Source organism: Cetorhinus maximus, chromosome 27 (assembly GCF_964194155.1).
Source record: "Cetorhinus maximus chromosome 27, sCetMax3.hap1.1, whole genome shotgun sequence".
NCBI classification, from domain to species: Eukaryota; Metazoa; Chordata; class Chondrichthyes; order Lamniformes; family Cetorhinidae; genus Cetorhinus; species Cetorhinus maximus.
Window position 1 is genome coordinate 19132385 of NC_135905.1, and position 18527 is coordinate 19150911.

At 39.0% G+C, this 18527-nt stretch overlaps 1 protein-coding gene across 2 annotated transcripts in view; it reads right to left on the reverse strand.

The window, feature by feature from the left end:
• parga (poly (ADP-ribose) glycohydrolase a) overlaps nt 1-18527 on the reverse strand; it is a 178697-nt gene that overhangs the window by 25663 nt on the left and 134507 nt on the right. The window lies entirely within an intron of this gene.

Sequence of the window (18527 nt, forward strand, 5' to 3'; positions counted from 1 at the left end):
ATTTTATGGCCCTGTTGTGAGGGGGCTGTAAAATTCCACCCAAAGAAACAAAAGTGCTTTATGTGCACTTTATTTGGGCTCATTAGGGAGTATCCCGCATAGTACAAATAAACCAATCACTCCCACCACAATCATTCGGACAGATTAGCTGGTTAAGGCCCATGGTCCACTGTTTATGAAGGTTAAGAAAAGCAGGCGTGAAGATGAAGCAAATGAAGAAACAGTGGTCGGGTGATGCTAACACTTGGTTACCTTCAGCCATCTGACTTATTCAAATATGATTAGAGAATTACTCTGCATACCTGTGGGTTTAACTACACCATACAGGTTGTAGTGGTTCAAAAAGTGGCTCACCACTATCTTCGCAAGGGCAATTAGGGATGGGCAATTAGGGATGAGCAATAAATGATGGCCTTGCCAGTGACACCTATATCTCATGAATGTATAAAAAAACCCATAACCACTCTTAAATAAAACAACTAAAATCATGAAGATCCTGTGACAAATTTAGAGAAAACAAACAAATTAACTGAGTAAAAATTTATAAAAAATAATGAGTACAGGATAAATTTCAGTTGGTTTCACTTTTGGAAATAATTATGCATGATTACATGTTACTATATGAACACTGACCATAGAAACAAAGTTGAGAATACAAGAGATATACAGATAAGCGGTTCTTGTCCTATGTTCAGCAGAAAATCCTTAAGTTTCAACAATTTGTGTTCTTTAATCATCTTATATTTGTTTCTGATGCTACCTCTGCTTGCCATATAATTTTGGGGATAATGTGATTTAATAATTTAACAGGGGTTTTAACAAAATGAATGCATAAGCAAATAAAAGAGCCTTTCAGAGTCAGCGACACAATAAAGCTAGCTGTTATACATTGGTGATACTGAGAGTTTGCGCTTTCAGTCCATACGTTTTGACTTCCTCCACCTCTGACAGCTCTTTATCACAGAATTTCACAGTGCAGAAGAGGCCCATCGAGTCTGCACCGACACGTGAGAAACACCTGACCTACCTACCTAACCCCATTTACCAGCACTTGGCCCATAGCCTTGAATGTTATGACGTGCCAAGTGCTCATCCAGGTGCTTGTTAAAGGATGTGAGGCAACCCGCCTCCACCACCCTCCCAGGCAGTGCATTCCAGACCGTCACCACCCTCTGGGTAAAAAAGTTTTTCCTCACATCCCCCCTAAATTTCCTGCCCCTCACCTTGAACTTGTGTCCCCTTGTGACTGACCCTTCAACTAAGGGGAACAGCTACTCCCTATCCATCCTGTCCATGCCGCTCATAATCTTGTATACCTCGATCAGGTCGCCCCTCAGTCTTCTCTGCTCCAACGAAAACAACCCAAGTCTATTCAGCCTCTCTTCATAACTTAAATGTTTCATCCTAGGCAACATCCTGGTGAATCTCCTCTACACCCCCTCCAGTGCAATCACATCCTTCCTATAATGTGGCGATTAGAACTGCACATAGTACTCCAGCTTAAAATGGCTTAACCAAATGAGGAATGTAAGTAAAACTCAGAGAACAGAGGCTAGCACTAACAGCACAATTAAGAAGATGGACTTATATTGGCTGTATTCTGAGAATGCCTGGCACAAGAAACTCTAAGCAGACGAGAAATTGGAAGACATGAGGGAAAAGTATGAGAGATCGAGCAAGAAAAACTCTATGCAGATTTATGGGAAAAAAGCAGGGGAGTGGGGCAAAGTGAATGTCTCTTTCAAAGAGCTAGCAGAGACAATATGAATTGAATGGCTGCCTGGAAGATTCTACAACAAGTGCAGTGCACTTGGAACTACAAAAGCTGGAAACAAAATTGCAAGGGAATTGGATGGCATCGATTGGTTATTGCCTTGTGTACCAGTGCAGTACAGAAGAAAGATGATTATCACAGGTGGGCTAGTATGCGGAAGTGACAAGCAGAAGCCATGTTATTTGCTTCAAACAGTGAGAAGACAAAGGAAAGTCACCTGGTCTTACAGACTAACCGAGATCTCAAAATGGCCGGTGGCACTGTTGCAGGGGCAGATACTTACAAGTAGCTATCAGTGTTATGGTGGTGAGATGCTACGGTGGCAATTTCATATCTATTTAGCTACTTAGCAAGCTATATGACAAGGGGTCAAAGGATAGAAAGCAGTATCCTGAAATCTAGCTACTTTTTCTCTGTCTCACCCATCCCGAAGACACCAGCTCCAACTACAGCAGCCTTATCATCACCGGCTCACACTGGCTGTCTCAGTACAGACCAAGTATCAAACCTGGCATCTTCCTGTATTGAGCTCAGAATCAACTCTATGACATTGGCTCCCTTGGTGCCTCTGTGTGTCTACAATGTGCCTTTATTCTAGCATTGCTTCTTTGAAAATTCTTCTTCTTCATTTAAATAGTTCCATTGCATTATCAAGAACCTTTCTTTAGATGCAGCAATGAAAGCCAAGAAGAATTTCAGATTTAATGTTAAAACAATAGCCTACAAACATTTGTGATATTGCTGTATGAGTGAAATGCCTATTACAAGGGCTAACTTGATTCAGTGTAGGACTTTAGTACAGCATTGAGAGGAGTCACCTTGCCAGAGCTGATGTCTTTCACATATAACTTTGTTTGACCACTTGGGTGGATATAAATAATATAAACAATAACATGGCATTGTTCCAAGAAATGCAGCGATGTTTTCCGGCTCTGCCAGCCAACATTCATCGCCTAATCACTACCAAAAGGAACTCACCGGTCACATCTATATAACAGTGATTCAAAAAAGTAATTAATTGGCTGTGAAGCACTTTGGGATATCCTGAGGGCATAGTACGTGCTACATAAATGCAAGTTATTCCTTACTATTTTAACCACCAAAGGCATCAGGCAATCAATCAATCAGGTAACACCTCTGTTACAATCATTAAAAAAGAAATTATAAATGAGCAAAGGTTTGCAAGCCACCATCACAAACATTCTGCAAATGTGATATGAACTCTTATTTCAGTAACTTTGAGCCAAAATTATTGTGGAAGTTCAAATTAAAATCTTTTAAGATTATAAATATGTAAAGCAATAAATTGACAGCTTTTAATTGTATGAACAATTCTATGAATTTGGAGACTTGGCAACTTAATTCAGCATTGAATATTTTATGAGTTATGGACTGCACAATTTAAGAACTCAAAGAACATGTTTCATTTCAGCAGCTTTTCTCTTGTTAATCTTTTTCTTCTCCCTTCTGAATGTGTTGACTCCTTGCTGTGATACTGTTCCACAGGGACTGGAGACTCTCTGAAACATCCCTGAATATTGGTCATTATTTATGGGGGAACCTTACGAGTAAGAATCAGCACACTGCAAGAAAGATCAAAGCCAAATCCAACACTGAACTTCTGACATCAACATCTGAGAAGTCGAGCAACTGGTTAATAATCAGGAGGTGGAACATTGGCCTATTTTTCCTTAATAAAGCATTGGATTTGAAAGCATTTGTCCCAATCCCTTCAACCTGATTTCTCTTACTTGCATCACATACGATCACTCAAAAATGCCAAACCATAATAAAAACAGCAAATCATTTTTGTTCAATCATTTAAAGTCCATTACTAGAAATGGTATCATAAGTGGAAAAAAAAATAATTTACATATTCCATCTAGTACCTATGACAATTCACTGTCTATTTTTTCACAAGAGCTGTCCTCTACAAACTATAGATTTAAATGATATGTGAAATAAAGAAACATATCCTAGCATACATAGCTCAGTGGGTCAATGGCTCATAATACAAACTGGACACAGAATTTCCAAGTATTCGTCTGCAAGTAATTTGCCCTTTGATAATACTAAAAGTAAGGTTGTACAAAAGTTAATCATTCTGCCTGAATGTCAGCATGAATCAAAGATATAATAGACATTGGGACTGTTGTAACTTAATGCTGGGATTTATAACCACAACACTCTAGGTGCTTTCCTCTTGCCATTCATGTTGTACCAATTCTGAGATTAGTTTACAGTTTTGTAACTCCATTAGGTTTGAGTATTGTTAAAACAATGTAAAGTAACACAATTATAAAAGTAAATAGCATCTGCCTCTAATAATAAGCACTGCAGCTTTTAGGTTTAGCAGCTGACATCAAATTGCACTTACTGATAATGGTGTTATTGGCAGGATGTTACTCAGTAATTCAGCCACCCAATCTAAACCAGAAAAAATTCAGTCTGAATCGAACTCGAAAAAGTAATAATAAAAATAGCTGAAATGCTCACATGCATTGCATATATGATGAATCTCTTATAACCGAAAGATATTTAGCAAATAACATCACTTAAAAAAGGTAAATGATGCTCCGTACCTCCCCAGTCACTCTTCAAAAAAAACCAAATTGTTGACTGCTACAAACAAAATGCACTCTTCAACCTTGCAACCAGTTAAGACCTTTAGGATCCACAAATGTTTGATTCCCGATGGTCTAGATACAATGCCTGGAAACATTTGATAACCAAAAGACATTTAAATATTTAATATTTATTCCTTAAACATTGGTAGGTTGGGAAAGGCAAAAAGACTGATCACTGCTGTTAGCAGAGAGCCAACTATAGCTCCCTCTATTGTCTACGCTCAGAATTTTATCTTCCCCTATCGAAATCTACTTACTTAAATTCCTTTCCAGTTTACACTTACACTAGAGCTGCCAATTTCTGTTGGATCCCATTAGTCACTTAAACAAAACAAGTTTAAATGGAGGTGTGCATTCATTAGAATTGATCTATTTTCTCAGTTAACTCCCTGTAGGTCCCAGAGTTTCTAAATGAGCAGAGAAGATCAAAATCATATTCAAATTTCATTTCGATGGTTTCTTCAATGTTATTTGGTAGGCTATCAATTGACTGATGTTGATAACAGATGGCAACAGACAATGCGAGGCAAAGCCAAGGTACCAGAAAAGGTAACTGCATACAGGTATTACCTGATGCAAAGATGTTAGAGCTATGTTTTTTTATTCATTCATGGGATGTGGCGTCCCTGGCTAGGCCAGCATTGATTGCCCATCCCTAATTGCCCTGGGGGTGGTAGTGGTGAGCTGCCTTCTTGAATCGCTACACTCCTTGTGGTGTAGATACACCCACAGTGCTGTTAGGGAGGGAGTTCCAGGATTTTAACCCAGCAATAGCAAAGGAACAGCGACATATATCCAAGTCAGGATGGTGAATGGCTTGGAGGGGAACTTCCAGGCGATGGTGATCCCATGTGTCTGCTGCCCTTGTCCTTCTAGATGGTAGTGGCCATGGATTTGAAAGGTGCTGTCTAAGGAGCTTTGGTGAGTTCCTGCAGTGCATCTTGTAGATGGTACACACACTGCTGCTACTGTGTGTCGGTGGTGGAGGGAGTGAATGTTTGCGGATTGGGTGCCAATCAAGCTTTGTCCTGGATGGTGTCAAGCTTCTTGATGATGTTGGAGCTGCATTCATCAAGGCAAGTGGAGCATATTCCATCACACTCTTGACTTGTGCCTTGTAGATGGTGGACAGGCTTTGGGGAGCCAGGAGGTGAGTTACTAGCCACAGGATTCCTAACCTCTGACTTGCTCTTGTAGACATAGTATTTATATGGCTAGTCCAGTTCAGTTTCTTTAATAATAAGAAAGAATGTGCATTTAAATTGAACTTTTCATAACCTTAATGCATTCCTAAGTGCATCACAGCCAATGGAGGACCACTTAAGTGTGGTCACTGCAATAATGTAGGAAAGTCTGGCAGCCAGCAAGACAGCCACAAGGTCCCACAAATACCACTGGCACAAATGACCAGATAACCTGCTTTAATGATATTAATTGAGGGCTAGATATCGATAGAATACCAGGATAACTTCCCTGTTCTAATTTCAATAAAGCCATAGGATCTTTTAAATTTATCCTAGAGGGCAGATGAACAGGGTTCAACAATTCAACCACAAGGCATCACCTCCAACAGTGGAACACTCATTCAGTTCTGTACTGAAGTATCCACCTAGATTATGTTCTCAAGTCTCTTGAGTGGGTATTGTTATGACCGATGCAGTGGTAAAGCGGAGTTATTTAAAAATCCCAGAGGGAAACTTTAAACAAATGTCATAACCTATAATTTTAAGTGTTATGTTTGAGATGAGACTCTAAATTCAGGAATCAGACCAGCAGTTCTCGAAGCTTTACATTAAACTAATTGAAACAATTTATTAATTTACACAGGTTAAAATATATACACATGGCTTCAAATTATTACGATCATAGCTTTTAACAAATTCCCAAACTAATCTCCATTAAGGCAACAGCAACCCATAGACTTAACCAGGCACCAGACAAAACATTTTCACCGTACGAATTCAAAATGAAGTTCTTTCACTTTGGTTGCTGTGGAGCCAGTTGGAGGCTTGCAGCTCCTTTTTGATCTCACGTTGCCTTTGCCGTGCACACTTGAACACTGCTGAAGTTATACCTGCCACCACTGATTGAATTCAAATTCTCATTGTCTCTTTGAACTTCATCTTTGAACAATGAAACCCCTTTCATAGTACCAATTTTATTAGTAATATAAACATATTGCTTGGTAGCTGCTAGAAAGGCGTCAGTTTTCACCCCACTTCTTCAATGCTCCATTCAAAAGAATGCAAATGAACGCTATCTCCCTTACATATCAAAACTAGTACCCATCAAAGCACCCAGACTAGCTGGTTTTAATCCAATTAAGACACACCCACAGGCTAAACCTCTATTTTAAAAGAAAAATATTTTCCAAGATATTATATACATTAACAGTTCCATGCCATCCCCCTACTTATCAGAAATGAACCGTCATAATTCTATTTCTCTCCCAGCAATATGTATCATACGTAGATTAAATGGTTGTAATAATAGACTCCATCTGAAAAGCCTTGCACTTATGTCTCGAAATTTTTCCAAAAACTTCAAAGGATTATGGTCTGTATAAACAATTGCTTCTGATGAATTGTTTGCAGCATAAATTTCAAAATGCTGCAATGCCAACACCAAACTCAAAGTCTCTTCTTTGATCGTTGAACATCTTCTCTGTTGTACATTCAGCTTCCGTGAAAAATACCCGATCAGTTTTTCAATTCCATTGTCATCTTCTTGTAACAGTACAGCCCCAATGCCTACATCGCTTGCGTCAACGGCCAACTTTAACCGCTTGGCATAATTGGCTACTGCCAAAACTGGTGTCATAGTTAATAGTTTTCAAACTATTGAATGGCTTCTGACACTCCAGTGTCCATTGAAACTTCTTGTTCTTTTTTAGTAGTTCAGTCAGTGGAGCAACCACTTGGCTAAAATTTGGTACAAATTTCCAGTAAAACCCACTCATGCCCAGAAATCTCAAAACTTCTCGTTTGTTGTAGGCACTGGGAAATCCACGATAGCCTTGACTTTCGCATCTCTTGGAGCCACTTTACCATGTCCAATGGTATGGCCTAGATATGTAACTTGCGCTTTTGCAAATTCACTTTTAGCCATGCTCATCACCAAAATAGCTTCTTGCAGTCAAGTAAATAATTCTTCCAGATGCTATAAATGCTCCTCCCACATCTGACTGAAAACAATTAGTTCATCAATATAAACTGCACAATTGCTTAGGCCCCCAATTACTTTCTTTGTCAGTTGAAATGTCGCAGGTGCATTCTTCATACCAAATATCATGACTTTAAGCTGATATAGTCCACTTAGCGTTACAAAAGCTGATATCTCTTTGGCTCTCTTTGACAACGGTACCTGCCAATATCCTTTTAGCAAGTCAATCTTTGTGATAAATTTCGATTGTCCCACTTTCTCAATGCAATCCTTCAACCGTGGTATGGGATATGAATCTGCTTTTGTCACCCATTCACTTTTCGATAGTCCACACACAGCCTGTGTTCTCCATCCGGTTTCAGTACCAGTACAACAGGTGAACTCCAATTACTGCGACTAGACTCAATTATTAATTTGAAGCATGAAATCAATTTCTTTTTGTACTTGTGGATAACTTTGTCAGATTTAATCTATAAGGTTGTTGCCTCACTGAACGTGGTATTTCTATACATCCATCATGTAAAGCTAAATGTGTCTTTCCCAACTTATTTCCACAAATAGGTTTGTGAGACTGCAATAGCTTTTCCAAATCACTTTGACACTTGCTTGGAAGGTAACTCAATTTCATTTAAATTTTCAAGCACCCCCTCATTATCCAATTTGATTAGAGGAAAATCAATTTCAGAGCCCTACACTTCTACCTCTTTCTCATCATCCACCATCACTAATACCTCTTTTTGTTCCTCTCTGTCAAAGTACTTTTTAAGCATATTTACATGACACACCCTCTACTTCTTTCTTCTATCTGGAGTATTTATTAAATCATTTACTTCACTCAATTTCTTTTCAATTCTGTAAGGCCCACTAAATCTTCCATTTAAGGAATCCCCTAGTACTGGTATCAAAACTAGTACTTTCTCTCCAGAAACAAAACTGCGAATTTTAGCCTTCTTATCCGCTTCCACTTTCATCACTTGCTGTGAGATCTTTAAATGTTCCCTAGCCAACTCACATGCTCCGTTCAATCTTTCCCTGAAATTTTCCAGGAGAGTAGTTTCTGAATTTTGACCCACCAATTTCTCATGAATCAATTTCAGTGGTCCCCTTACCTCATGCCCATAAACTAGTTCAAAAGGGCTAAAACCAGTCGATTCATTAGGAGCGTCTCTAACAGCAAATAACAAAAATGGAATTCCTGTATCCCAATCCTGTGCATAATTCTGACAGTATGCTCTTAGCATAGTTTTTAAAGTTTGATGTCATCTTTCAAAAGCACCTTGTGACTCTGGATGATAAGCTGTTGACTTAAACTGTTTTATCCCCAAACTGTACTTCCTTAAACATCTGTGACATGAAATTTGACCCCTGATCTGATTATATTTCCTTCAGTAAACTATATCTTGTGAAAAATTTAATTAACTCCTCCACAATAATCTTAGTTGTAATATTTCTTATAGGTATCGCTTCAGGAAACCCAGTAGACACATCCATTATTGTAATTAAATACTGATTTCCACTTTTAGTCTTAGGGAGGGGCCCTACACAATCAATCATGACCCTGGTAAAAGGTTCTTCAAATGCTGTTATTGGGATTAAAGGCACCGGTTTAATCACTGCTTGTGATTTTCCTGTTACTTGACATATATGACAGAATTTGACTTACGTCCCTATGCAAACCTGGCCGGAAAAAAATACCTTTGTATCTTTTCCTGTGCTTTCCTAATTCCTAAATGTCCCCCCATTGGAATTTCATGAGCAGTCCTCAGAATCTCATTTCTATAATCTAAAGGGATAACAAGCTGATGCACCTCCTTCCAGCTTTCATTTGCTGAGACATGATCCGGCCGCCACTTTCTCATTAATATATTCCCTCGAAGATAATAACATACTGCAATACATTTTGCTTCAGTTTCTGAATAAGTTTTCTGATATAACTGTTTCAATTGCAACTAATTTTTCTGTAACTCCACTAACCTCTTTGAGTTAAACATTTCAGCTGAACTGTCCTGCATTCCTTCCTCCTGAATAATGTTATCAAATACTGTGCCAGCTAATTGGATTTCAACACCTTCTTCTTGCCTTTGAACTGCCTGCTTATCTTGTTTAATTTGTACTTCCCAATGGGCCTTTGATCTCATTATAACACAATCAGGAAACAATCCAGGATGTTCCTTCTGTAGCACTTCTGTTGAAAACACTTCTACAGGCTTCTCAACGCATCCACATTTGCGATCCAGCTATATCATGCCCCAGAATAAACTGAACCCCTGCAATGGGCAATTTTTCCACCACTCCAACATCACCTGTCTTCCATCTGCTCTTTCAGTTTACCTTCCACAATGGAATAGATTTAGCATCTCCATGAACCCCACATATTGTTACCTTCTCCTGCAACACTCCCTTTGAACAACAAATATCACTATCCCACAACATTAAGGATTGACTACCCGCTGTGTCTCTTCAAATTTTAACATCTTTACCTACTCCACCCTGTACACATGGACTTTCCCTTCAGATATGAAAATCTTTAAACATTGCTACAACCTGCTCCTCGGAATTTCCTGAATAAACTGTGAACACAATCCCATTTCTTTACCTTTCACTGGATTCTCTCTGTTTCACCTGTACACAAACCACTGGTTTCTCTTATGCCTGAACCTCGGAACTCAGTTCTTTTACGTCCAGAGCTTTTCTGTACCCCAATAATTCCTACAGATTTTTCCTGCAATCTCCAACACACTGACTTCATGTGCCCCACTTTATTACAATGAAAACACCTCAATTTTCGAATGGCACTTCTACTTTCAGCATCTTCCTTTTTGTTCTGAGAAAAAACTACCTGGGAACTTCTAGCTACTACTCCTCTTCCCTGACTACCTGCCTTCTTTTCACCTTCCCACTTTTTATGCTTTTCCAATTTGAAAGGATGATGGAAAAAATGTTTAGCTCTATGAACTAACTCATAATCATTAGCTATCTCTGCTACTTGTCTTAGAGTCAACCTCTGCTCCTCCACGAGTTCTCACTACCACAGGGATTGAATCTTTAAATTCTTCCAGAAGAATGACTTCCCTAAGAGCTGCATAGGTTGTCTCTATTTTTAACGCCCATATCCACCGGTCAAAATTACTTTGTTTTACTCTTTCAAACTCAATATAAGTTTGCCCAGGCTGTTTTCTCATATTCCTAAATTTCTGCCTGTATGCTTCAGGAACCAACTCACATGCACTCAAAATAGCTTTTTTCACCACATCATAATTCACCAACATTTCTTCTGAAACAGAGCATATATTTCATGTGCCTTACCTAACAACTTACACTGTAATGATAATGTCCAGTTTTCCTATGGCCATTTCATGTGTTCAGCTAGCTGCTCAAATGAAATAAAGAATGCTTCAATATCTTTTTCCTAAAACTTTGGAACAGCTTGTACAAATTTAAACATATCCCCACTGGGTTCTACTCTAGAGATAAATCTTTCCTCACCTAATGACATCTCTTTTCTAACTGCCAACGTTTTCAGTTGGAATTCTCTTTCTCTTTCCTCGTTCTCCATCTTCACAATTTCTAATTCCCTTGCTTGTTCCAATTCAAGCTTTTTCATTTGCAACTGAAGTCTCACTACCCCCAGCTGTGAATCACTAGTGTCAGGTTTCGCTTCGAATTGTAGGTGCTGTGCTGTACTTTTAACTATATTTGATTTCCTAGCCTCCGCAGGTAACGCCAATTTTAACTTATCCGCCAACTCTGTTAACCTACTTTTGGTTATTCTCTCCAACCCAATCAGAGTTATCTCTTCTACTCCCAGGCAATTCTTAGCAATTGCGAAAGCCAATTCAAAAAAGTGCCTCTTGTACTCGTAAGCTTAAGATTCACCAATTCCTAATCAATCGAGGAATTGGAAATACAATTTGTCCTGGCACAACCCCCAATTGTTATGACCGATGAGGTTGGTAAAGCGGAGTTATTTAAAAATCCCAGAGGGAAACTTTAAACATCTGTCATATTCTGTGATTTTAAGTGTTATGTTTGAGATGAGACTCTAAATTCAGGAATCAGGCCAGCAGTTCTTGAGGCTTTATATTAAACTAATTGAAACATTTTATTAATTTACATAGGGTAAAATATATACACATGGCTTCAAATTATTACTATCATAACTTTTAACAAATTCCCAAACTAATCTCCATTAAGGCAACAGCAACCCATAGACTTAACCAGCCACCAGGCAAGGCAATTTCACCGTATGAATTCAAAATGAGGTTCTTTCACTTTGGTTGCTGTGGAGCCAGTTGGAGGCTTGCAGCTGCCTTTTGATCTCACGTTGCCTTTGCCGTGCACACCTGAACACTGCTGAAGTTATACCTGCCACCACTGATTGAATTCAATTCTCATTGTCTCTTTGAGCTTCACCTTTTAACAATGAAACCCCTTTCATAGTACCAATTTTATTAGTAATATAAACATATTGCTTGGTAGCTGCTAGAAAGGCGTCAGTTTTCACCCCACTTCTTCAATGCTCCATTCAAAAATATGCAAATGCACGCTATCTCCCTTACATATCAAAACTAGTACCCATCAAAGCACCCAGACTAGCTGGCTTTAGTTCAATTAAGACACACCTGCAGACTAAACCTCTATTTTAAAAGAAAAATATTTTCCAAAATATTATATACGTTAATAGCTTCATGACAGGAATGGAACCCAACCCTTCCTGACTCAGAAGCAAGAGGTTGATGGAACGTTTTCATACTTGGAAGGAAACATAGGGGAGAATTTTTCCTATGGCGGGTGGGCTGTGCGGGAGCAAGCGTGGAGTTGGTCGCAGCCTGCAATCGGTTGTGCGCCGCCATTTTACACGAGCAGGCCAAATAAGGCCCGCCCAGCGCAAGCGGGGCCGGTAGCGCTTATTGCTACCTGTGCAGGCAGGGGGAGGGAGGGAGGGACAGGCCCTCCGCTCTTTTGCGCATGCGCATGAAAGAATGCAGCAATATTCCTGAGGCACGGAGCTGCCTCAGGGAGATTGAATGGATTATAAAAGTTTTTAATAGATAAAGTAAAAATTTATTTAAACATGTCCCCTCATGTGACAGCGTCACATGAGCTGGGACATGTTTGTGAAGTTAGGAAAATTTATTTAATTATTTCATAAAACCTTCAGGAAACCTCAACCTGCCCATGGATGAGGTTTCCTTAAAAAGGCGAAGGCCGCCTGGGCTCTTCGCCTGCCCGCCAACCTTAAGGTTGGACGGGCAGTGTTCTTAACAAGCTTAATTGCTTTTTTAATGGCCTTAATAGGCTGTTGACAGTTCGGCGGGTGTGCAGCTGCCGCCAGTGCGCACCCGTCGAATGAAATATCGAAATGATGCGCGACAACGTTGGGACGCAAGCCCGACATCATTGCGCGCGTCAGGCCACACGCTGACGGTAAAATTCTGCCCATAATGTAAAAGCTTCAAATGCTGTTGAGTCACGATGTTCAGAATTACATAGGTGCAGTGACACCATGAAGCAGAACAATGAATTCTATAACAGTATGTTAGGTATAATTTTTTTTGGAATTCCAGGCTCAAATTTTCATAATTCATTTTTATAACACCCTGCATTTTGTGTAATTAAGTTGTTCAGTTATACATTTTTGGAGTTGATATGCCTGCCTACTGTAAAAACCGCCAATTAATAAATTTGAAATTGCCCATTATGAATATAAAATAGCACCAAATAATGTTGCATACTACATCATATTTTACATCCACTCCTGGTTTATGTACAAAAACAGTTTATCAATTATGCACCTAAAAGACATACTCTAGTGTAGTACACAAGCAAAAAAATACTGGGTAATGCAAGCATATTGTTCCCTTCACTTACAACTTTTCTTGCCTTTCTCAGATTCAGCAGGGCAAGATGCATTGGCTGGGGTAGAGAACAAGATGGGGAGCACATAGAATTTACAGAACAATTCTGTCACACTACAGGTAAAAAGCTGTACAAGTGAAATCATAAATTTCTATCTTGCACAAGAAAGGGTTAGAAACTGCATGCTCTTCAGAAATTAGTTAAAGTAACTATAAAACGAAGTTAGTGGCTGAAATCTAAATTTCTGAGCTTGTGTATTTACTATGACAAATTTCAGTTTTGTCCCTACGCTCGTTTCCCCTTCTAGTGGTAATGTAATACATAGAATAGCATTTTAAATGCACGATATCACAAAATTTGAGTACAAGGCGAACATTTGTAAGACTTATACTATTCAGTTTGAGACTGGAATTACAAAGAAAAGGAATTTTAATGGCATTATAGACGGCTGTATTCTACTATAAATCCTTTTTAATAGCTAAACATTAAGAAGTTTGAATGTGAATGGTCATTGCCTCATGGGGAGAGGACAGGTCACAGTAAGCAAGGTCTCTTGAAGTTTGAGTTGGCTTTAAGACATGTCCAGGAATTGAAATTCTGAATTAATTCAGCCATCTCAGTCAAACTCATGGGATGTTAGTGTTGCTGGCTAGGTTGGCATTTGTTGTCCATCCCTAGTTACCCTTGAAAAGATTGTAGTGAGCCTCCTTCTTGAAGCACCACAGTCCACATGGTATAAGCACACCGCAATGCTGTTAGGAAGGGAGCTCCAGGATTTTAATCCAGTGACAATGAAGGAATGGCAATAATGTTTCCAATTCAGGATGGTGTGTGTTGGAGGGCAACTTGCAGGTGGTGGTGCTGCCATGCATCTGCTGCCCTTGCCCTTCAAAGTGATAGAAGTCTTGGGTTCGGAAGGTACTTTTGAAGGATGCTTGTCAGGTTGCTGCAGCGCAAGTTTTAGATGGTATACACTGCTGCTACTGTGCACCAATGGTGGAGGGAGTGAATGTTTAAGATGGTGGCTGGGGTGCCAATCAAGTTGGCTGCTCTATCCTCATTTTTTTTTTGTGGACAGGTCATACCCGATCCTAATCTGATAGCAGAGTCAAGCAATTCCACAGTACTGCAGGGCACTGTTGTTGACTGACCAGCCAAACGATAGGGGTATCTCAAGGGATCAAATTGCCACTGTAGGTTGGTCCTAGCTGGATAAGCAGCAGGGAACCTAACAGTGTTCTGTGCTTGCCCATTTACACTGTTCTAGTTGGTTATAGTACACCAGCACCCCAAGCACATTTCAGATCTTTAGGCCTTGGCTCTTCCAAGCTGCGTTTAAGCTCTCCGGACTTAGCTAAGTGTGCTGTGTCTTTAGATGGATGTCCAGAGGCAGTGAATACTTCAAATTAGACAAACAGAAATTTTGTATGCAGTTTACTCAGTAGTTTGATGTGGAGACTTAAACGTGGCAATGGATTTTCATGCACCTTAGAAAAAAGGCTGATCAAAAAGTTGGACATGCAATGAATGTGGCAAGAAACTCTATCTTTGTTTAAAAAAAAATATTTTAAACTGGGAAGCATAATAATGGGACAGAGACTTCATTCTATTGTTTGATGAATAAGATTAAATTTAATGTGCAGAGCAATAATTTTGTTTACTGAACGACTGCACTTTTTTTTTTATTAAACCACATAATACTAATATATTAGTTGTTTTCCCACACGTAATATCCAATATGACTGATATTTGTTCAGGGCAGTGCCTGTTAGTTGACAGAACAAAAAATGCATTTTAATCATGACAGAAAAACTTGATATCAGCTTCATGTTTATTTACTGCTGCAAGCAGTGAACTTCAAATATCAGCAGCTCTTTACTGTTTAAAATTCTGACAAACTGACAAGCTGGAAAGAAATGTCTCCGTTAAGTGAACAGTAACAATAGCAAAAAAAGGGAGGAGTGACCTTTTTCTCTGCTCTCCAAGGACGACCTCTGAATTAAAGTGTATTGAAATATTAGAAAATCTTAAAATGCTTTCAAATATTCAGTGCAACCAATCTTTTCAGTATAATGCAAAAACCCCTAAAATACATAAACTGTTAAAACACAAAATGTTAATATTTAGAATTGTCACACAGTAGAGTGTGCATTGATTCAGACCTACAATCAGTCTTTCAAAATACATTCCTGGGGAATCCCCATTAATCAGTTGAGCCTGTCCTTCAAGTGTTCTTCCATTAAAGATAAAATTAAAATATCAGCCTCTTGCCATCTGAAATTATGTCAATTAAATTGCTGTAATTCATTAAAATCTACCAATCTGACTCCAGCATTTACGTCAGATTCCCCAATTCCTAATGTGTCCACAAAATAATTTGCCTCTCCCTGGTATGATACAAATTTATCATTGGACAAAGCATTGCTTCCCAACCTCCTCCAAATACAGCATCAGCAAGGAGAAATTTAATTATGTGCTTTTGAAATGTTCAGCCTTTCTTCAAATATATCAACTTGGTTACATCCATTAAGCCTTTTGTCAGGATGGATCAGAACTAAATATAATGAATAGATCAGACAGACAAGGCACTAAGGAGTCTTAGTTGAAGTCAGGTACAAAAATAAATGTGCTGGACTTTGAATCACAAGTATGATGAAATATTCTTCGCCATTAAGGGGCCAAAAGCTTTATCTGTGGTTATTAATGTCCTTACTGCACAATACTACTAAGTGGACCTTAATTGTAAATCTCTGAAAGTCATAATAAGTCACTTCACAGAATGTGAATCATCACAACCCATTGATGTTAGGCTTAGAACACAAATTGTGTTCTGAGCTTGAAGGGTGTTCAGGAAGATTTTGGTGTCACTTCCAAATCATGCATAATTTAAGAACTCGATGGGGTAGAATTTTCTGTGGGCGTAATCAGGAAGTTACACCCGACATTACACTCTTTTGTGCGCCTATTTTGTGGCTACTATTTACACCTACATTTTCTGCCAACCTCCTTAACAGAAGTAAAAATATACATAAACAAACAGAAACCAGTGTAAGCACTAAACTTGCACCTTTAACAGGTAAGCAAATTAAACTTTCAACTTTTTTTATTTGTTCATGGGATGCGGGCATTGCTGACCAGGCCAGCATTATTGTCCATCTTAACTGTGTTGAGAAGGTGGTGGTGATTGCCTTCTAGAACCACTGCGGTCTTATGGTGAAGTTACTACCCAAGGTGCTGCTGAGCAGTGAGTTCCAGGATTTTGGATCACAACAATTAAGGAATGGTGATATCTTTCCAAGACAGGTTGTTGTGTGACTTGGAGGGGAACTTGTAAGTGGTGATGTTGCCATGCGCCTGCTGCCCTTTTCCACAGGTGGTAGAGTTTGTGGTTATGGGAGGTGTTGTCGATGAAGCCTTGGCGAGTTGCTACACTTGATGGTACACTTCAGCCACCATGCGTTTGATGGAGGCAGTGAATACTTAAGGTGGTAGATGGATTGCCAGCCAAGCAGACAGCTTTGTCCTGGATGGTGTCAAGCTTCTCAAATACTGTTGGAGTTGCAGTCATCCAGGCAAGAGAGTGTTCTATCACACTCTTGACTTGTGCCTTGTAGATTGTGGACAGCCTTTGGGGAGTCACTCACCACAGAATATCTAGTCTCTGACCTGCTTTTGTAGCCATAATATTTATGTGCCTAGTCCAGTTGAGTTTCTGGTTAATGGTAATCCCCAGAATGTTGATGGTGGCGGGATTCGGCGATAAAAATGAAATTGAATGTCAAGAATGTTACTTGCCACTTTTCAGCCCAAGTCTGAACATTGTCCAGGTCTTGCTGCATGCAGGCATGGGACTGATTCATTATCTGTGGAGTTATGTACGGAACTGAACATTGTAATCTTCAGTGAACATCCCCCACCATCCCCATTTCTGATCTCATGATGGAGGGAAGGTCATTGACAAAACAGCAGAGGATGGTTGGGCCCAACTCCTGTAGTGATGTCTTCCGGTTGAAATGATTAACCTTCAACAATCATCTTCTAATGTTTGAGGTGCGACTCTAGCCAGTGGAGAGTTTTTCCTGATTCCCACTAACTTCAATTTTACAAGGGCTACTTGATGCCACACTCAGTCAAATACTGCCTTGATGTCAAGGGCATTCACTCTGAACTTATTTTTTGTATTCAGCTCCTTTGTCCATGTTTGGACCAAGCCTATTAGTGCAATGTATTTTCTGTCAAAGGATTAACCTTAAATGGTACCAGGAGTAGAATAACAGAACTACACATGTTCAAAATAGCAGAATTTAAGCACTTGTTAGGTAACAAAAACTATTTGAAAAAAATATTTTGGACTAAAAATGGTTGATTTAGCTGAAAAATAATTTTCAATCTGCATGTAATGTTTAGACTGTCCATGAACTTTGATGAGAAATCACAAATGAGGTTAAATCTCATTGGAACAGAGAACCCCACCTCAACTACCCTTTGGTATGTGGATGTGGAATTTTTTTTAACAACACTGTATGGGTCTTGAAAGGCGGACAAAGGGATGATGCATTAAGAGAAGCACGCTTAAAGGCATTAACATTTCCCCTCTCCTAAACACAGCAAGAAATAACAGCTTCTACGGCTATGTTTCTAATAACATTTTTCTTTTCACATCACTTATTAAGACTGCTCATGGCTATATAACTCGATATTTTAAACCAGATAATTAAAAAAGTACTTTGCATTGTAATAAATGACAATTTGGTCTGATGAAACCTCATCACAACAATACAGCAAGAATTCCAATTTAAAATCTATTGAGCAAAATATGTTCATTTAAAAAAAACTGCATGGCATTTACAGTTAGAACACGAAATAGATTTTATAATAAAATGACCAATCAATACAGCTCTAAGCAATATGTAGAAATTGCCAGTCTTACCATTTTAAGTAAAATATTTAAATCTCTTCATTGTTCCCTTTAAAATTTTGTTGTCAAACGCAGCAGTTTCTTTCAATGGTGGTAGCTTTAATTGTTTTTTGTGTGAATTTAACACAGAACAAGGCCTGCACAGTATCTTGTGGCTGCTATGCATTCACTGTTGTACTGTTGAGGG